Raw genomic sequence first — 21,816 nt, forward strand, 5'->3', positions numbered from 1 at the left:
TATGGAAAAGCTCAATATCATCAGTCAGAACAAGGCCAGGGGCTGACTGCAGAGCAGACCGTCAATTGATCATATGCAAGCTAAATTTGAAGCTGAAGAAAATAAAAACAAGTCCACGAGAACCAAAAATGACCTTGAGTATATCACACCTGAATTTGGAGACCATTTCAAGAACAGATTTCATGCATTGAACACTAATGAGCAAAGATCAGATGAGTTGTGGGATGACATCAAGTACATCATACCTGAAGAAAGTAAAAGGTCATTAAAAATACAAGAAAGAAAGAAAAGACCAAAATGGATGTCAGAAAAGGCTCTGAAGCTTACTCTTGAATGTAGAGTAGCTAAAGCGAATGGAAGAAATGATGAAGTAAAGGAGCTGAACAGAAGATTTCAAAGGGCAGTTTGAGAAGACAAATTAAAGTATTATAATGAAATGTACAAAGACCTGGGGCTAGAAAACCAAAACAGAAGAACACACTAGACATTTCTCAAGCTGAAAGAACTGAAGTAAAAATTCAAGGCTTGAGATGCAATTGCGAAGGATTCTACAGGGAAAATATTGAATGACACAGGAAGCATCAAAAGAAGATGGAAGGAATGAGCCGACGTTTGACCATTTCAGGAGGTAGCATATGGTCAAGAACTGATGGTATTAAAGGAAGATGTCCAAGCTGCACTGAAGGCATTGGTGAAAAACAAGGCTCCAGGGATTGACAGAATACCAATTGAGATGTTTCAACAAACGGATGCAGCGCTGGAGGTGCTCACTCGTCTATGCCAAAAAATTTGGAAGACAGCTACCTGGCCAACTGACTGGAAGAGATCTATATTTGTTCCCATTCCCAAGAAAGGTGATCCAAGAGAATGAAGCAATTATCAGACGGTACCATTAGTACCACACGCAAGTAAAATTTTGCTGAAGATCATTCAAAAACAATTGCAGCAGTACATCGACAGGGAACTGCCAGAAATTCAAGCTGGATTCAGAAGAGGACATGGAACGAGAGGTATCACTGCTGATGTCAGATGGATCTTGGCTGAAAGCAGAAAATACCAGAAAGATGTTTACCTGTGTTTTATTGACTATGCAAAGGCATACGACTGTGTGGATCATAACAAATTATGGATAACATTGTGAAGAAGGGACTTTCCGGCACACTTAATTGTGCTCATGCAGAACCTGAACATAGACCAAGAGGCTGTTGTTCGAACAGAACAAGGGAATACTGCATAGTTTAAAATCAGGAAAGGTGTGCTTCAGGGTTGTATCCCTTCACTATACTTTTTCAATCTATACGCTAAGCAAATAATCTGAGAACCTGAACTATAGAAGAAGCACATGGTATCAGGATTGGTGGAAGACTCATTAACATCCTGTGATATGTAGATGACACAACCTTGCTTGCTGAAAGCAAAGAGGACTTTAAGCACTTACTGATGATCAAAGACTACAGCCTTCAGTATGGATTACACCTCAACATAAAGAAAACAAAAATTTTCACAACTGGACCAATAAGCAACATCATGATAAACGGAGAGAAGATTGAAGTTGTCAAGGATTTCATTTTACTTGGATGCACAATCAACACCTGTCATGGATTGAATTGTGTCCCCCCAAAATATATGTCAACTTGGTTAGGCCATGATTCCCAATATTGTGTGGTTGTCCACCATTTTGTCATTTCATGAGATTTTGCTATGTGTTATAAATTCTATCACTATGATGTTAATAAAATGGATTAGCAGCAGTTATATTGATGAGATCTAGGAGATTAGATTCTGTCTTAAACCAATCTCTTTTGAGATATAAAAGAGAGAAGTGAACAGAGAGACAGGGAGGCCTCATACCTCCAAGAAAGGAGCACTGGGAGCAGAGCGTGTCCTTTGGACCTGAGGTTCCTGCGTTGAGATTCTCCCAGACCAAGGGAAGACTGATGACAAGGAAATTTCTCCAGAGCCAACAGAGAAAGAAAGACTTCCCCTGGAGCCAGTACCCTGAATTCAGACTAGCCTACTGGACTGTGAGAGAATAAACTTCTCTTTGTTAAAGCCATCCACTTGTGGTATTTCTGTTAGAGCAGCACTAGATGACTAAGACAATGCCCATGGAAGCAGCAGTTGAGAAATCAAATGACGTATTGCATTGGGCAAATCTGCTGCAAAAGACCTGTTTAAAGTGTTGAAAGGCAAAGACACCACTTTAGTGTGGTGTCTAGGGTCTTAAATGCTAACAAGCAGCCATCTAAGATGCATCAATTGGTCTCAACCCACCTGGATCAAAGGCGAATGAAGAACACCAAGGTCACACGATAACTACGAGCCGAAGAGACAGAAAGGGCCCCATGAACTAGAGACTTACATCATCCTGAGACCAGAAGAACTAGATGGTGCCCGGCCACAACCGATGACTGTCCTGACAGGGAGCACAACAGAGAACCCCTGAGGGAGCAGGAGATCAGTGGGATGCAGACCCCAAATTCTCACAAAAAGACCAGACTTAATGGTCTGACTGAGACTAGAAGAATCCCGGCGGTCATGGTCCCCAAACCTTCTGTTGGCCCAGGACAGGAACCATTCCCGAAGACAACTCATCAGACATGAAAGGGACTGGACAATGGGTAGGAGAGAGATGCTGATGAAGAGTGAGCTACTTGTATCAGGTGGACACTTGAGACTGTGTTGGCACCTCCTGTCTGGAGGGGAGATGGGAGGGTAGAGAGGGTTAGAAACTGGCAAAATTGTCACGAAAGGACAGACTGGAAGGAGGGAGGGGGCTGACTCATTACGGGGAGAGTAAATGGGCGTATGTAGTAAGGTGTATATAAGCTTTTATGTGACAGATTGACTTGACTTGTAAACTTTCACTTAAAGCACAATAAAAATTATTTAAAAAAAAAAGATACCATTTTAAGGACTAAGGTATGCCTGACTCAAGCCATGATATTTTCAACTGCCTCATATGCATGTGAAAGCTGAACAATGAATAAGGAAGGCCAAAGAAGAATTGATGCCTTTGAATTATGGTGTTGGTGAAGAATATTGAATATACCACGGACTGTCAGAAGAACAAACAAATCTGTCTTGGGAGAAGTGCAGCCAGAATGCTCCCTGGAAGTAAAGATGGTGATACTTCATCTCACATGCTTTGAACATGTTATCAGGAAAGACAAGTCCCTGGGGAAGGACATCATGCTTGGTAAGGTAGAGGGTCAGGATAAAAGAGGAAGACTGTTAATGAGATGGATTGACACAGCGGCTGTGACAATGGGCTCGAATGTAGCAACAATTGCGAGGATGGCGTATGACTGGGCAGTGTTTGGTTCTGTTGCACATAGGGTCGCTATGAATCGGAACTGACTCGAAGGCACCAAACAACAACAACGACATAATTTAGGAGGCTTGAAGTCTGAATTCAGGGCGCCAGCTCTAGGGGAAGGTTTTCTGTCTGTGTTGGCTCTGGGGAAGGTCTTTGCCATCAATCTTCCTTTGGGTCCTGGAGTTTCTTAGCGCAGGGACCCCTGGTTCAAAGGACATGCTCTGCTCCTGGCTCTCTTTTCTTGGTGATATGAGGCCTCTCTCGTCTCTACTCACTTCTCTCTCTTATATCTCAAAAGAAATTGACTGAAGATACAACCTAGTCCTATAGATTGTGTTCTGCCTCATTAATATAACTGCCTCTAATCCTGCCTCATTAACATCATAGAGGTTAAGATTTACAACACATAGGATAATTACATCAGATCACAAAATGGAGGACAACACAATACTGGGAATCATAGCCTAACCAAGTTGACACACATTTTGGTGGGGGGGGACACAATTCAATCCATAATACCACCCAAGGGTAAGGGAGCTGGAGTATTCACCACTACATTACATCAATTAATGGTGAAGGGCTGCTCCAGGGGCATTAACCCTCTGAAACTCTGGGTTTCTTTGTGGGCAGGTGGACATCCCCTCAGCAGAAGGCAGCCATGAAAAAAACCCCACAGATAGAAAGTAGCAGTCCCAAGGTATCTGCAGTAAACTGACATCAGGATACAGAGCTGAGAGCTTAGGACAAATGGGTGGAGCACTGGCCACATGTTGTCTGGCCCCAGCCCAGATGCCATGTGAATTTTTATCATGAGTGCTTGCCCTTCCCTGGTTCCATTTCTCCTCTGCTTGACCCAACTCATCTTTTTGAGCCAGGCCACATGTCAGAGGAGACAGGGCCATCCTTGGGTCAGGTATCCATCTCAGTCCAATCAGCTGTTAGGGTAAGCAGGGTCACATGGCCAGGGTTATGAGTAAGGACAGACCTTTGGAAAAGGGACATACTTGGGGAAGGCACTCCTCCAAAATTTGTCTTTCCCTTGGCCGTCTGGGATGGTCCTGAGCTGAGGTGGCCAGTCATTTATATGCTTGGAGATCTGGGACATCTCCAAACCACTGTATCTTTTCCTAGAGATAGATCATCTGGGGGAAATCAGTCATCACAATGCTGAGCATCTAGATGCTACTTCAGAAACCCACTCCTCAAGCCACATGTTAACTGGCTTTCTGGTTCGAAGATTGTGACAATGAAAGCCCCCAGCCTTGTCCACTGAGGCTGAATTGGAAGCTGAGAAACACAGCTCACCTTGTCTGGAAACCAGCAGGATGCAAGGCTGACAGTTAATTAGATTAATTAGAAAACCATGCCTTAAAATGTAATGTTGTTTTCATGAGTTTTTAAAGCCTATCAAAACGTTTGCTGAGCTTTATGGCTGGTAATTAACAACCTTGTAAAAATATACGAGGAAACAAGGAGATGTCAGGGAGCTAATGAGTGTGGCAGCTGCGAGACCCACAGACAGAGCCTGCTTCTGGCCTTCACATCACTTGAGCTCAAGCCGAAGCTCTGTCTCAACTTGCAGTGACCTCAGGCAAGTCCCTCACCCTCTCTGGGTATCTGTCCAGTGAGAAAGTTGGATAACCTCTAAGTCCCTGGTCTAGCCACATTTCTCAGCTTCTCTATTTCTGCTTCCTCAGAGCTCAGCCCACCTACAGGCTCCACTGCTCTGAAAGCTAGTCAATCATCATGGCCTAAGTGTCCCCACAATAGGTAGGAACCTAGTATCTCAAGGAGATCCTCAGCATCCCACTCCATAGAATTGGACAATCGTAGTTTCCATGGCCAAAGGTCCTTTCACCTTCCTGAGGTTATAAGTTTTTCCTTTGGGAGACCACGCCCTCCTCACTCTCAGTCCCTGTGCTTTAGTCAGAATGGCATCTACCCCTGGCATTAGAGGTGGGCATGTGTCTTGGCTGTAACCAATCAGGGCATCTCAGTTCCTTAACCACAGTGATTTATTCGGGGCTGATCACCTGACCCAATCAGACCCAATGAGGCTCAATGGAGAGAGAAGCTCTCCATTGTTTGTTTTCCTTTGGGATGATTTAGGTTCAAGGTTGTTGGCAGCTATCTTGGCTCCGTGTGGAGTGTGTACATGAATCCAGCATGGAGGAAGGGTGAGCCAGATGATGGAGGAGACCAAGTTATGGTACCGTTGTTTGAGCCCCTGAGTTTAGCCAGGTACTAAATTTACCCTCGGACTTATCAATTACATAACCAACAAATCTTCTTTATTTAAGTCATTTTGAGATGAGTTTTCTGTTACTCACAAACAAGAGTTCTAACAGTTACATGATGTGTTTGTGAATGTAGGGTTATGTGTGTGAGAGAGAGAGAGCATGAGAGAGACAGGATTTTTTTAGTGAAAGTATAGAATAGAATTTGGACATGTTATTTCCTGTGCATAAAATGTCATTTACCCTCTTTTTCCATTTGTGAATTCCTATTCATCCTCTCAAAGCCCATTTCAATGGATTCTCCTCTTCCAAGCTCCCCAGACAGAGTTAGTCACTCCTTCCCATTGCCCTGTGTCAGCATGTGACATTGACTGATACACTTTCAGCAAAGATATATCTTAACCCCGTGATACTTTGTATTTGGACTGGGGTGAATATATAGAGCTTCCATGTGTACATAGGTCAAATTCTCAAAAAGGGACCAGAGGAAAAAACCTCTAAATTTTTAGTTTCTAAGAGAGAGAGAGAAAAAAAAGCTTGGAAAGGAGATGAGAGCAGGAAGAACCAGGTTTTGCCTGTTATTCATTAAAACTCATTCTCCCATTCTTCCAGGCACATTCTGATTCTCCAGATAGAGACAAAATACACCTGCCTCATTTGTGGCTAGTGTGGCCAATGGCATGTTAGAAGAGATAGGGACATCTTCTGAGATCACCAATGGCAAGTTAAAAGAGATAGGGGCATCTTCTGAGATCACCAATGGCATGTTAGAAGAGATAGGAGCATCTTCTGAGATCACCAATGGCATGTTAGAAGAGATAGGGGCATCTTCTACCTGACTGGCTTAAGAAAAAAGTACTTGTCCTGGACTTTTGCCCTTTTTTCTCCACTGAACTAAACACCAGTGTACTGTAACCAAGCTCTAACAATATGAATGAGAATAACACCGTAGATGACACAGATAAACAAGATGAAAGGATCTGTGATCCCTGAATGGCCATGTGGAGCAGAGCTACCCCCAACATGAACCACTTAATTTGAGACTGTTAAAATATAGAGTAAATGAACTTCTATTTTCTTTAAGCCAGTGTATTTTGGGCCCTCTTTGTTACAGCAGCTTAGCCTTACACTAATTAATGTATTTCTGACCACCTCTCCTCCAATGACTAGAAACCACCACCCCCCCCCCACCCCAGTTAGGGAGAGGATGAAATTTTGAAGAAAGAGAAAAGCAAGTTAGGGTCTATATATTTCACCCCCTGCCTGCTCTTTCACCTAAAATAAGTCACAGATTTGATAGCAGGGAGGGGGGAAGGACATAATAAACTTTCTTTTGAAGTTTGGAGGATTCAAGAATAAAGAGAAATTTTGCCTCATTTCCATCTAGAAGTTGTCCTTCACGGTAGGAGGTGAACATATGCTGGTTTGCCTCCTAGCACTCACTCACCTTTCTTCTAATAACAGTGCCTGGATTTCCCTCTGAGAAACCTTCTTTCCCTTGTACAATTCTGGGAATACCTTTAGCTGCCTCTTGTCATATCATGCCTGCTTCCTACACATGTGCGGATCGTGTACTTCACAACTCCAGGAAGCACATTTCACAGCCCGTGATGTAGATGTTGTCTACTGGAGGTATGCAACAGGGTGACCCTGTGGCAGTCCACATAGGCCACTAATTCTTGGTCTTCATGAAAGTGGCTCCTGGCTGCTATGGCTTCTCCAGGAGACAAACCCTAGTCTCAAACTGGATCAAACTCATTATCCATCAGGGGAGTGATAAACACATAATAAACGTAACAATCTCTCTCCCACACAATGCTTCCCCAAACACCACATATATCCTGGGAGTATACTATTGACCTCATTGCTCTCCTATAACACCATTGTTGACAACATTCCTTATACTACCCAATGCTCCCTTTGTAAGAACTCCCATGATAAATCCCCAGAAAAAGTTAGGGTGTCTAGAACAATTGGTGCTTTCATTCCAGAAGATAATGATAGCTATAGAACACCATGGGTTTCCTTTTCTGCTTTGACCATTGAAGAACCTGGAGCTAAATTAAATGCTCTTGTCAAGATCACCAATGACCTCCATGTTGCTAAATCCAACGGTAAATCCTTAGTTCTCATTTTTCTTAAATCATCAGCAGCACTTGACATAGATGAGCACTCTCTCCTTCTTGAAACCCTTCCTTCACTTGGTGTTTTCCTCCTGTCTCACTGGCCATTCCCTCTCAGTCCCCTTTGTTGATTCCTTATCTTCCCAACCTCTAAACAAGGAACGTCATAGGGCCAGTCCTTTGTTATGTTCTTGTCTTTGTCACTCTACCCTTATTGGCAATCTCATGACTTAACTTTTTTATTTTTTATAATTTATTTGTTTTTGTTGAGAATATACACAGCAAATTCATTGTGCTGTTGAGTAAATTCTGACTCATAGCGACCCTATACACAGCAAAACATACACCAATTCAACAGTTTCTGCATATATATTTCAGTGACATTGATTACATTCTTTGAGTTGTGCAACCATTCTTACCCTCCTTTTCTGAATTGTTCCTCCCTCATTAAAGTAAACTCACTGCCCCCTAAGGATCCTATGTAATCTTTTGTGTTGTTGTTGTCAGTTTGGTCCCATATAGATAGCTCTTAAAAGAGCATAATGCTCAAGGCAGACATTTTTTACTAGTTAATCTTAACTACCATCTGGGGATATTTTTGGTTTGAGATTCAAAGATTATCTCAGGGCAATAGTTTGAAAGGTTCATCCAGCCTCCATAGCTCCAGAAAGTCTGGATTTCATGAGAACTTGAAACTCTGTTCTGAATTTTTTTCCCTTTTGGTCAGAATTCTCCTATAGAATCTTTGATCAAAATGTTCAGTAATGGTAGCCAGGCACCATTCAGTTTTTCCGGCCTCAAGGCAAAGGAGATAGTTGTTCATGGAGGCCATTAGCCACTCATTCATTTCCTCCTCTGGCCTCATGACTTTAAATATTGTTTCTCCAATGATGATGCCCACATTATCTCTGGATCTTCCTCCTGAGCTCAGGTGCAATATGCCCAACTGCTGATTTGATATCTATTCTTGGACATGCAACAGACATCTCAAACTAAACACATCCAAGACCCAACTCCTTATCAGCAAACTCACCTGTCTACCCATAGCCTTCCTTATCTCAATAATGAAAACTCCCACCTTTTTAGCAGCTGCTCAGGCCAGAAACTTTGGAAATATCCCTGACTCCTTTATCTTTTTTTTTTTTCTTTCACATCCCACTCCAATCCATCAGCAAATTCTATTGCCTCTACCTTTCAGATATATCCTGTACCTAACCACTTCTCACCTCTTCACTAAAAAAAAAAAAAAAACCCACTGCCATCAAGTCAATTCCAACCCATAGCAATCCTATAAGACAAAATAGAACTGCCCATAGGGTTTTTTACTTAACGGAAGCAGGCTGCCACATCTTTCTCCCACAGAGCTGCTGACTGGGTTCAAACTGCCGATCTTTTGGGTTAGCAGCCAAGTGCTTTAAGCACTGCACCACCAGGGCTCCTTTCATCTCTTCACTGCTTCCACCCTGTTCCAAACTACCATTATCTCTTGCCTGAATTATGACAAAACCCTCCTAACTGGTTTCCCTGCTTCTGCCCTCCAGCTTATTTTTTTTTATATGATTTATTTTAATTTGTTGTTATTGTTGAGAATATACACAGCTGGACATACACAAACTCAACAATTTTTACATGTACAGTTCAGTGACATTGATTACATTCTTCAAGTTGTGCAACCATTCTCATCTTCCGTTTCTGGGTCGTTCCTACTCCATCAACATAAACTCACTGACCCCCAAGGTTCCTTTCTAATCTTTCAAGTTGCTTTTGTCAATTTGACCTCCAGCCTATTTTATTTATTTTTCAAAATTTTTTACTTACTATTGTGTACTGTCTTGCCCTTTACCAAAGTTACTACTTATCTATCATTTATTTAGTGTTTTTCCATCCCTACCCCCTCCCCTCCCTCATAACCATCAAAGATTGTTTCTTTTTGTGTGTAAACCTTTTCATGAGTTTTTATAGTAGTGGTCTCATACAATATTTGGCCTTTTGTAATTGACTTATTTCACTCAGCATAATTGACCTCCAGCCTATTTTAATCACAGCATCCAAAGAGATTCTTTCAAGCCATAAGTCGTATCATGCCGTCCTCTGCTCCTGTGGTGCTTCCATCATGCTTGGAGAAATAGCCAAAGTGTTCACATGGCCTGCAAGGCTCCACATGATCTGTCCCCCTTTCACTTCCCTGATCTTCTCTTCTGTTAACGCCCCCTCATGCAAAGATGGTGATGGGGGTAATAGGCATTAGGTGATGTCACCAGGGTGAGGAAGTTAAATGAGAAGAGAAGAGAAAAGATCCCAAGAAAGAGACTGTCAAACAAAACAGCCTGAAAAGAGTTAGTCTGAGGGCTAGGACTGGAGTCAGCAGAAGGTAGGTGCATCAAAACAGAGCAGAGAAAATGTCTCAAGAAGGAACAATCTCTCACTGAGGATCGAAAAGGCTGAAAGTCTCATCTTTAATTTCCCTATCGTGCTGTTAAAATTTTTAAACCTTTTTAAATGATGAGCAATTTGTCAGAGAAGCAGCATCTTGGCAACCAGGCCCAGGAAGGGGAAAAAATATTAGCATCTTTCAACTGGTCATTTTTTTCCCCTTTTCAGCATAAGCAGGCCAGAACCAGTATCCATTATTAATAGATGCATGTTTTATTAAAGATATAAAGACCAAAGATTTGTAACTTTAATAATCCAGATTCTTATTTTAAATTCTCCAACATTATTATTAATTGATTGGCTGGAGATGTTTCTTTTGCGATCACCAATCTGCCAATTCCTGGAGGGGAAATAAAAGTGGTGGAATTAGAGGCACTAGCATTGACACTGTCTTACTTGAGGGTGTATAAATCTCCCATAAGATGAGCACCTACTCTGGGTCAGAGATGACTAAGCCACAACCCTCGCCTCACTGGGAGGCAGAATTCTTGGACAGTGCAATAATTTGGGTGTGTATCTAAGGGGATAGAGCTGAAGGGTAACAGCTTTTCTTTGGAGTTAAGAAGGTTTAAGTCTTGGTTCTACAACTTACTAGCTATGTGATCTTGGCCATGTTACTTTCCTTCTCTGAGCTTCAGTTTCCTTGTTGGTAAAATAGGGATGATAAAGGGTTATCGTGAAGATTAAATGAGATACTAGTGCATATAACTTGCTTGACACAGCACTCAGCGCATAGTTTGTTGTTGCTGTCATGTTGGCTGCAACTTACAGCCACCTGTGTGTCACAGAAGGGAATGTTGCCTGGTCCTGCACCATCTTCATGATCATTGGTATGTCTGAGTCCATGGTTTTGACTAATGAGTCAATCCATCTCATAAGGCTTCATTAAATGGTAGCTGGTGGTAGTGATGATGTTAAAAATGTTGGGGACATGTGCTGGGCATTAATTCTTCCTGGAGGAGAGGAGTCAAGAGAAGGCTTTGTAGAGAGGGCATATTTGAGTTGGTTCTTGAAGGACAATTAGAATTTCAAAAGGCTGACAAACTGAGGGGAAGGACATTCCAGACAGAGGAAACAGCAAGCCTGAGCCATGATTGGAGAAAGCTAAAGAGTTTGGTGGGGGCTGGAGAATACGGTAGCTAGGGGGACCGGTGGAATGCAAGGCTGGGAAGGAGGTCCAGTAACAGTGTAGAGGGCCTAGGAGGCTAGGCTAAGGGATTCAGGTTTGCCCTAAAGGCAATGAGGATTCTGGGAGGGTTTTAAGCAAACGCATGACCAGACTTGGTCTGTAATTTAGAAAAATTGCTCTTGGGGTCAGTGTGGTATCTAGAATGGAGTGGACAAAATGGCAGCAGGGAGATCAAGGAGGGGCTGGTGCCATCATCCTGGCAGGAGATGAAGGTGGCCTGGCCTTAGGAGTGCAGAAGGCTGGAAGTGAGTGACATCCTAGCGGTGGAATTGGCGGGATTTGTTAGTGGTGACGAGATCTTTGTCCTAACTGTGGAATTCCAGGGTTGGGTGGCTCCATTCTTAGGTCTTTCCAGCTCTCTCTACCCCTAGAAAGAGGAGGAAAAGGGGAAATATATCGATTTGAGGGTGAAGAGGGAGAGAGGGGCATGTTATGATGAATGGAAGGCAAATGCCAATACTCTCAGTCCTATAAACCTTCTAGAAAGTTCCAGCTCTGCAGACTCCAGCCACCACCCTGCCCTATAGTGTGTGACTGGAGCATGAAGCAGAATGAGGAGAGACAACACAGGCCTTCAGGTCCCTACACCACCTGTGACTTGCTGTATGACCTTGGATAAATCCCACATGTAAAGTGAAAGAGTTGATAAAGCATTAGTGCCGGTGTGGATGATGATGCTGCTGATGAGCGGTGGTCAACTCTTCCCAAGTGCTTACTCTGTGCATGGCCTCTTGTAAGTGCTTTACAAGCATTAATACAGCGATACATTTTATTCACTCAACAACACTATTAATATCCTTAGTGTACAAATGAGGAAATTAAGGCAAGAGAAGGGAAGTCGCTGCGTAAGGATACAGTGATAGTAACAGGCAGAGCTGGAATTCGGAATCAGACAGTCTGGCTCCAGACCATTCCCTGGAATCCGATTCCTGGGTCCACTCCATACCTGCTGCATCAGAGCCTCCAGGGTGGGCCCAGGAATCAACTGCGAAGTAGTTCTCAGGGCGGAGGTGGGGGTTGAAACTGAGGGCTCCAGGGGACAGACAATAAATACTTGAGGCTGACAGCATCGACTGAGAGAGAGTGGGGCCTGATTCTCCCCCACATTCTTTGATCACAGATTCTTCTGGGTTCAGGGGTGAGTAGCCCTCTTGGGAACAACTCCAAGGGGGTGTCCAGGTCATCCCTACTCCTTTGCACACAACCTGGTGGAAGCAGTCACCAAATTCCCAACCCCCAGTCCTCCAGAGAAAGTCCCTGCAGGGTCTAAGAAAACCACAGATGACAAACGATTGCAAGAAAAGATATTCAACCTCTCTAGTAATTCAGGAAAGAAGAATTAAAAAAGAAGATGCCCTGGAAGGTTCCCAACAGTGGAGGGGTGTGGTCAGAACACCTTCCTAATCAAACTCATTCCTTTTCCATTTGGAACTTGAAAGCACTTGAGTACTCTCAAGAGGTAAATTATGCCATTTTTTTCTACATACTGTAATGATGTATCAGACCCACAAATATCTTGGCAGTTTGATATTTTTTAAAGGAACAGTAAACCGTCAAACTAGATACCAACAACCAGTAATCACCAGCATAATCACTCTTTTAATTTTAATAAAAAAGCATTCAAGAATTATTGCTATAGGCAACAAGGATGATTCTCGTAGACATAGCAGATGAGTGAAAGAAACCAGACATAAAAGCTAAATACTGGATGTTCAAGAACCGAAAGAAGTAATCAATGGTGACAGAGCTCAGGAGAATGGTTGTCTTTGAGGGTATTGACTGGGAAAAAACCCTCTGGGCAGCTGGAAATGCCCTGTGTCTTGACCTGGGTAGGGATTATACTGGTGTACACAAAGTAAAGATCCATTGAATTTTACCTTTATAATTTGTGTGTAACTCACACCTCAATAAAATAGTTAGACTATTGTCATTTTCTGGGAATCCACGTCTTTCACTAACATTCAGCACTGATTGAATGCCTATAGTACAGTCACTTGGGCAAGGCAAGTAGGAGAAGCCAAGGGAAGTTAGACCTTGGCTTTCTATCCACAGGAGCTGGTGTTTGGGCCTGGATTGAAAATAAAGTTCACAGCCAGATGGGGCTGCTCAAGGCCAATTGTGCTTGGTGCTGTCGAGATTTCTGCCCCAAACACATCCCAAAAGAGCCAAGGCCAGGCTTGGGAAGCCTGCTTCATCAGGCCAGATGAGAGAGATCAAGATGGGACTGGGTTGTTCTGGGATGGGAACAGGAGAAGCATTAGTCAACAGCTACCCTAGTTCCAGGGACCTGTGTGGATCAAAGATAAGAATGGGCCAGGGGTCCATGGGGAAAGAGTGAGACTGGAGCCAGCAGAAGGAGAGTTAGGAAAGATATTAGGCCAGTTTGGACAATAGCCAGGCTCAGAGGTGATAGGATTCTCACCTCCTATTCGGACCAGAGTCCCTCAGTAGCACAAACAGCTAAAGTGCTCAGCTGCTAACTGAAAGGGTGGAGGTGAACGTCTACCCAGAGGTACCTCAGAAGAAAGCCCTGGCAATCTACTTCCAAAAAATCAGCCACTGCAAATACTATGGAGCACAGTTCTACTCTGACACACACAGGGGGCCCATGAGTTGGAATCGACTCAACAGCAGCTGGTTGCTTGTTGTTGGTATTGGGGTATTGAGATGACGGCAGCCGTATGGAAGATACTCAACCAGCATAGACAGAGACCAAAGACATTCGGTTGCTCCCCAAGGTCACACAGCAAGTCAGGGGCTGAACCAAGCAAAGACCCCACACATCCAGTACCCCATGGGCTTCTCCCCACCACCCCCAGCAATACCCCAAGATCGTTTTCCTCCACCTCTGGACGCTTCACATTTGCTCCACGTTTTCAATTTGGAGGAAAAAAAAAACTTAATTCTTGATTCTTATGACAACTTACATCATCTTGAAAGTGGGAGGAAAAAAATCATCTCAAACCACCCACTTTTAATACAGATCTTTGCTGTGTCAGGAAGTATAAACAAACCAAAAGAGAAATAATTAGTTCTAAATTTAGGCGAGGTTTCTAGAAAGTGAACCGTTTGGGTAATCGGCTGGGGTGGTTTCATGAAGCGGTAATTAATTTGTTTTATCCTTAAAATGTTTTACTTAATTAAGGAAGGTGCTGATTTATGTACACCCATCCCCTGGGGATGGTTGGTAAGGCAAGAGAAAATTTCAACATTCTCCCTGCCATGTTTCTCATTGAATTATTTCATTACATTCAGATACACTTTTGCAACACTGATTGTGACAGATTCTGGAGTTATGAGCTCATAATTCCTGGGCGTAGGGGGAGGAAGCTGGCGACGCACACTTAATGGGAAATGTTCTCATAATCAAAAGAATATTTCAAGCTGTGACAACGCAGGCCAAGAGAAGGGAGCACTTTTTCTTCAAAGAATAACGGGATGCTGAAACGAACCCAGCACCTGCAGCTCTGTCTCCTTCTGAGTCAGCCGGGCTCCCGAATCTCAGCTTGCACAGCAAGCCAAAGGCGTTAGAGAACGGAAGTCAAGAGGATTTAGAACTAGTCCCGGGTCTGTCATAACCTACTCTGAGCTGATAGTTGCTTCAATTTGTTCTTTCATTTATTCATCAAATATTTATTGAGCACCTGCTATGTGTCAGGCACTGTGCTAAGTGATGGGAATACAGCGGTGAACAAGACAGACATGTCTCTTACCCTCATGGAACTTACAGTCTAGAGAAAGAAAACACCAAAAAAAAAAAACCCCTAAAAAAACAAGAAACAAACAAAAAAAACAGTTGCCATGGAATCAGTTCCAACTCCAGTTGCCATGGAATCAGTTCCAGCTCCAGTTGCCATGGAATCAGTTCCAGCTCCAGTTGCCATGGAATCGGTTCCAGCTCCAGTTGCCATGGAATCGGTTCCAGCTCCAGTTGCCATGGAATCGGTTCCAGCTCCAGTTGCCATGGAATCGGTTCCAGCTCCAGTTGCCATGGAATCGGTTCCAGCTCCAGTTGCCATGGAATCGGTTCCAGCTCCAGTTGCCATGGAATCGGTTCCAGCTCCTGGTGATCTCCTGTGTGTCAGAGTAGAACTGTGCTCCACAGGGTTTTCAATGGTTTTTTTTTGGAAGTAGATCACCAGGCCCTTCTTCCAAGTCACCTCTGGGTAGACTCAAACCTCTAACTTTTTGGTTAATAGCTGAGCCTGTTAACCATTTGCACCACCCAGATACTCCCTAGAGAGAGACACAAACATAAATAAGTAAAAGAATAAATAGATGATAAACATATGCCTACCCTATGATCTAGCAATTCCACTCCCAGGTATATACCCGAGAAAAATGCGTGCATATCTCCACCAAGAGACATGCATACAAATATTCATCACAACATTATTCAATAGTTCCGAATCAGGAACAACCCAAAGGTCCATCAACAGAACAATGAATAAGTGAATTATGGCATTTTTATGCAATGGAGTACTACGTAGCAATAAAAAAGAACAAACTTCTGATCCATGCGACAATGTGGATGAATCTCATAGACAATGATGAAGGAAAGAAGCTGGACAAAAAAAGGGCAGACTGTATGATTCTATTTCTGTGTAGTTCAAATGCAGGCAAAACTAATCTATAGTGATAGAAATCAGAATAATGATTAGGGGAAGAGGTATGAGGGAACTTTCTGGAGTGTTGGAACCGGTCTATGTCCTGATATGGGAAGTGGTTGGTATTGACTAAGCTGTATGCACTTTACTGTATACCTGTTATACCTCAAGTAAAACAAAAATTCAAAAGAGAATATGAAAAGAAATTAAAAAAAAAACAACTAAATAATTTCATATAGCCATGAGAAACAAAAGGAAAATAAGAGAAGGTAATGTAATGTAACACAAGGTAAGTAATTGAAAGTTACTTGAAGATGAGAGTGGAGGTGTTGGCAATGTGAGGGGGAGTGACCAGAAAAGGCTCTTCTGCACAGATTGTTTTTGGCCTGATACCTGAATGTGAGGAAGGAGGTGGCCCGTGTGAGAATCTAAGCAAAGAGTCTTCCAGACAGGAGGCCGGCAAGATCAATGCCCCTGAGGTGAGAGCACCTTGGTATGCCTGAGGAACAGCAGGGAGGCCAGAATGGCTGGAAGAAGAGGTGAAAGGACTGTCAGGAGCTAGTCAACGAGGGCTCTGTGTGCCATATAAGGGTCTGGATTTTACTTAAGTGTGATATGAGCCGTTGAAGTTGTAAGCAAAGGAGTGACGTGACCCAAATTGACCTGATTTTTAAAATGGAAGCCAAATATCTCTTAGAATGGGGAGAAAAACCCTCCAAACCTGACAATACCAATTGCTGGTGAGGGTGTCAGAGCAACAAAGACTCTCCCACATTGCTGGTGGGAATATAAAGCGGCATACCCAAATGGTCAACAGTTACCTTAAAGCAAAGATGAGAATGTAAGGGAGCAGGGAAACTAGATTAACAAAAATGGAACACCAGAATGGAAATAATGAGAACGTTCGTGCATTGTGAAGAATATAACAAATGTCACTGAACAGCTTAAGTAGAAATTGTTGAATGGGAACCTAAACTGCTATATAAAACTTCACTGAAAACACAATAAAATATATTTTTTAAAAAATGGTATAGCCATTCTGGAAAAGACATTGGCATTTCTTATAAAGTTAAACATACACTTACCAAACCATCCAGCAATTCCACGCCTCAGTATTTACCCATGTGAAATGAAAACCTGTGTCAAACCAAAAATCTGTATGCAAATGTTTATAGTGGCTTTAAAATCATGAAAAACTGGTCACAATCCAAATGGATCTCAATAGAGGAATAGATAAACTGTAGTACAGCTGTACAATGGAACACTAACTACTCGAATAAAAAGGAACAAATGACTGATGCCCGCAACAGCTTAGATGAATCTCAAACACACAATGTGAAGTGAAAGAAACCAAACACAAAAGGTTACCTGTTGTGTTATTCCATTTACTTGACATTCTGGAAAAGGTGAAACTGGTGAGGAAGAACAGATCAGTGGTTGCCAAGGGTTCAGGGTGAGGGGTGGGTTTGACTACGAAGGGGCATGGGGTAATTGGGCGGGGGGAGACGATGGAACTGTTCTATATTCTGATTGTGGTGGTGGTCCTTGACTTTGCATTTTTTAAAACTCAGGTCTGCACACAGAAAAGAGTGAATCTTACTGTATGTAAATTAAAGAATAATTTTTAAGATGTAAATTATAAATATACTGTTATACTTCCTAATTGAAACATAAAGACTATCTGAAAAGTTGAAGCCTTGTTGATTTAGGGGGTGTTTGGGGGGAGGTTTAGGCCCTCCTGAGCATGAACCGGTGTCTACTTAAACACCCAGCTTTGCCTCTGGACATTAAATTTTGCTACAGTCCACTGACTCCTTTCATGAGGGGACTGTCTTAGAAGCAGATTCTAAGACAAGGATTCCTGTCCAAGTGGTTTATTAAGGAAGTGCTCCAAGGGGAAACTGGTGAGGGGGTGTGGAAGGAAGACAGGGGAGAAAAAAAAGCCAAACAACAGTGCAGTTCCAGGTAGGGTCTCTGCCTCAGCCTGATCCCAAGGGAGCTGAGGAATGTAAATAACACCTGAGAGTTTTCACCTGGAAGCAAGGGAGCTGGGCGTTGATATTCCTCTACCAGTGGGTCTTTGACCAAGGGCCATCCTGAAGCACAAAAGTTCCCAGGCACATCTAAGTCTCAGCTGTGCCTGCAAGTGGCTCCAATAGCCCAAGGGCAATCCTCTAAGAAAGGCTTTCGGAGTAAACTGTCAGAAGAAAGGACCCAGAGGCCAGAAATGGGTGCCCAGAAATGGTAAAAGATCTGAGGAGTGCTCCAACAGTGTCAACTTAGGAACTGCGTAGCATCCACCAGATATTTGCTCCCAAACCTGAGGAGATGGGAAAAAGTTGCCCTCTCCCTACCCCCTGCCCTGTATGGGAGCAGGAGATCAGGGCAAGAAGTCTTATCAGTGGTTGAATCTAAAGGACTGAGGTGGGAATGAGATTAGAGGGTCTAAGACATGTTCTGAGACAGGCCTAGAGTCCCAGGAGCCCAGGGGTCAGTCCATTCCAATGTTGACCTCTTTTCCAGATGAGATTTCAGGGGAATGAAACACAAAGTTAAAGTGGCAGCAAGTCTCTCTCTGCCCAAACGTGAAGGCAATTGACCTGGGACAAAAAAAAAAAACAACCTGCTGCCGTCGAGTCAATTCCAGCTCATAGGGACCCTATGTCCTGATATTTCCCTTCTACAGGCTAACCTTGGGGGAAAGATTGTGCCCACACCAGTATGATGGCTTTATCTTCTGCCTTTAATTCCAAATACCGGTCTGTGGACTGGTGCACGCGTCCATGGTCCCCAGTAAGAATGTTGGTTAGACGGCCAATTCTCCATCCTAAGAAAGGTTGCCCTTTATTCTGAGATTATCTCCTACCTTTGGTTTTAAGATTACTGTGCCCTGTCATTTATGAAATGGTGATAACAGTGAATGGTGGTCACTGTTTTGTGTGTGTGTGTGTGTTTGGCTTGTTTAATGTGACCTTTCTTGGCAAAATAAAATACTGGCAGCTCTGATTTTGTCCTTAAATGTGGGAGTGGAGAAACTTGACTGGGCTGTGAAACAAAGAGCTATTGTACCCCTCACAGGATAGGTATGTCAATCAATTTGTCTGCCTCATCTCCTGTCTCAGGTGAGGGTAGTTCTGGGAACCTCATGATCTCCCACTGCCGCACTCACAGTTAAGTGAACCAGAGATGGTCACCTGAACAAAGTCAGGGAACTCATTGGTTGATCAATAACCATTTAGGTGTCTCGAGAATTTTTCAGAGGTGATGGGTGTTTGAGTTGAAAATCATGGAGACCATTAATTTCCCCAATTCTGGTAAGCACAGCGCCTCAAAATCTGTGTTTTTGTCCTTTCCTGGAGTACAGACTCAGGGGCTGAGGAACTGTGCGGGTCCCTGTGAAGTGGCTGAGCCAGCAGAGGAAGCCAGCAGCAGAGAAAAGCAGGACAGTGGTTTCCAAAAGGTAGGGCTGGCATTTGACCTAAAGACCCAGGTAAACTTTGTCTCAGACACCTAAGTTTGTTGTTAGGCGCTGTGTTGTCGAGTAAATTATGAGTCAGACTCATAGCGACCCTATGTATAACAGAACAAAACACTGCCCAGTCCTGCGCCACCCTCACAATCTTTGCTGTGTTTGAATCTATGTTGCAGCCACTGTGTCCAATCCATCTCGTTGAGGGTCTTCTTCTTTTTCCCTGACCTTCTACTACCAAGCATAATGTCCTTCTCCAGGGATTGGTCCCTCCTGATTAACATGTCCAAAGTACATAAGACGAGGTCTCACCATCTTCCCTTCCAAGGAGCATTCTGGCTGTACTTCTTCCAAGACAGATTTGTTCGTTCTTCTGGCAGTCCATGATATGTTCAGTAATCTTCACCAGCACCATAATTCAAAGGCGTCAATTCTTTTTCAGTCTTCCTTATTCATTGCCCAGCTTTTGCATGCAGATGAGGGAATTGAAAACACCATGGCTTGGGTCAGGCGCACCTTAGTCCTCAAAGTGACATCTTTGCTTTTTAACACTTAAGTAAACCTAAGTAAATTCCTTCGTTTTACCCATTGGGTGGGCCCCTGGCTCTTTCAACAACAACAAAATGAAGCAAAACAAAACAAAAAAACAGCCCAATTAAATTCACCCTAAAGAAAGAAAGCAGAGAAGTGAAGATTGTTTGTTGTTGCTAGTTGCCTTGGATTCCAACGCACGACGACCCCATGTCCCCATGTCTGCAGAGTAGAACTGCTCCATAGGATTTTCAAGGCTGTAACCTCTTGGAAGCAGATCGCCAGGGCTATCTTCCAAGGCACCTCTGGGTGGGTTAGAACTGCCAACCTTTGGCTAGTAGTCAAGTGTTTAACCATTTCACTACCCAGGAATTGAAGATTGTTTAAACATCCAAAACATTTTCAGTGAAAATTTAGGATTCTGCTAATTTAAGAAAAACAAATTCACAAACTGGTTTGACAGGTATTTTTCCATCGACCCATTATCCAAATGGCTGGGCGATGGGTGCTTCTCTCCCAGTGGAGAAGTCAGGCAGTTCCTTTGTAAAGTGAACCCAGAGCCAATTTAATCTGAGGCCATTCTAAATCCTGAGGCCCTGAGATAGAGCACCAAACAATCTGGTTTCTAATCCTGAATCAGACCAGCTGTGTCATCTGGAGCAAGTTGCTGTCTCTCTCTGAGCCTCGGTTTTCTCATCTGTAAAATGGGGATGATAGTAACCTTCCTTCTCAGGGTTGTAAGAAAGAGTGAAAAAAAAAAATCTAGCTTAGGCTTTTATTTAATTTTTTTTAATTATTTGTCCCTTCTCTCGCCTCCACACTTTCAGAGCAACATGAAATAACTGGAGTTACTTCATAGATGATGAGATGGTGGGAGTACCCCAAACCATTTCATATATAATTGGTTTACTATCTATAAGGTAGCAGGAAAAAAAGATCCATTTAGATCCTCCCCTCACAAAAATAACCTCCAGATGGGATACAGTTAAATGAGCAATCAAGCATGTCAGACCTAGAAGAAAATATAAGTGAATATTTGCCAGGTGGGAAAGGCTTCCTAAATTCAAAGCAGTGGGGAAAAAGAATCTTAAAGAAGAAGATTGATAGATTTGACTCATGGAAGTTAAACCACCTCTACAGAAGAAACTCACAAATATAACATATAGGCACATAGCAAATAGGGATAGAAGTTGGCCCCCCCCCAAAAAATTAATATACAGAGTTCTTACAGATCTACAAATAAAACATCAAGACCCCAATAGATAAATGAACAAAAAGCATTGATGGTTTACATAAGAAGAAATACAAATGGCTAGTAAATATTAGATTAAAATATTCAGTATCACTAAAAATTAAAATGTTTGAAGAAAACAAAAACTGTAGTATCAATTTTTACCCATCAAATTAGCAAATACCTAAAAATAAGTAACACTTAACATTGGAAAGGGTACATATAATGGAGACCTTTGTACAATGTTAGCATGAGTAAAAATTGGTTTTAAAAAACTGGATTTTTCTTAAGATTCTTTTTTCAGCATATTGTTCTGTCGTGGCCTCTGTCCTCCTTGGGGCACCTCAGTCCTGTATGCCACCCTGGGATAGCTACTTTTGTTATGTGAATGAGAGAATACAAAGGACTGTTACAGTAAGGGCCCTTTGTGAAGAATTCAAAACAAGTTATAAAACCTTATATAAGGACACTGCATATATTTTTATAGTCTAGCTATCAGCTTGATATCTTGCTATTAATATGTTTCTCAATCTGTGTTTATCCATCTCCTCGAAAAAGCAATTATAAAAAAATTGGAGGGATGTCATCTCTAAAATGTTTACACCCCTGGGCCCTGATCGTTACACTTCCAGGATGTGATTCTTAGGGAAATAGTTTGAAAACAGAAAAAGACTTTA

The sequence above is a fragment of the Elephas maximus genome, chromosome 25 (genome assembly GCF_024166365.1).
Source record: "Elephas maximus indicus isolate mEleMax1 chromosome 25, mEleMax1 primary haplotype, whole genome shotgun sequence".
Lineage (NCBI taxonomy): Eukaryota > Metazoa > Chordata > Mammalia > Proboscidea > Elephantidae > Elephas > Elephas maximus.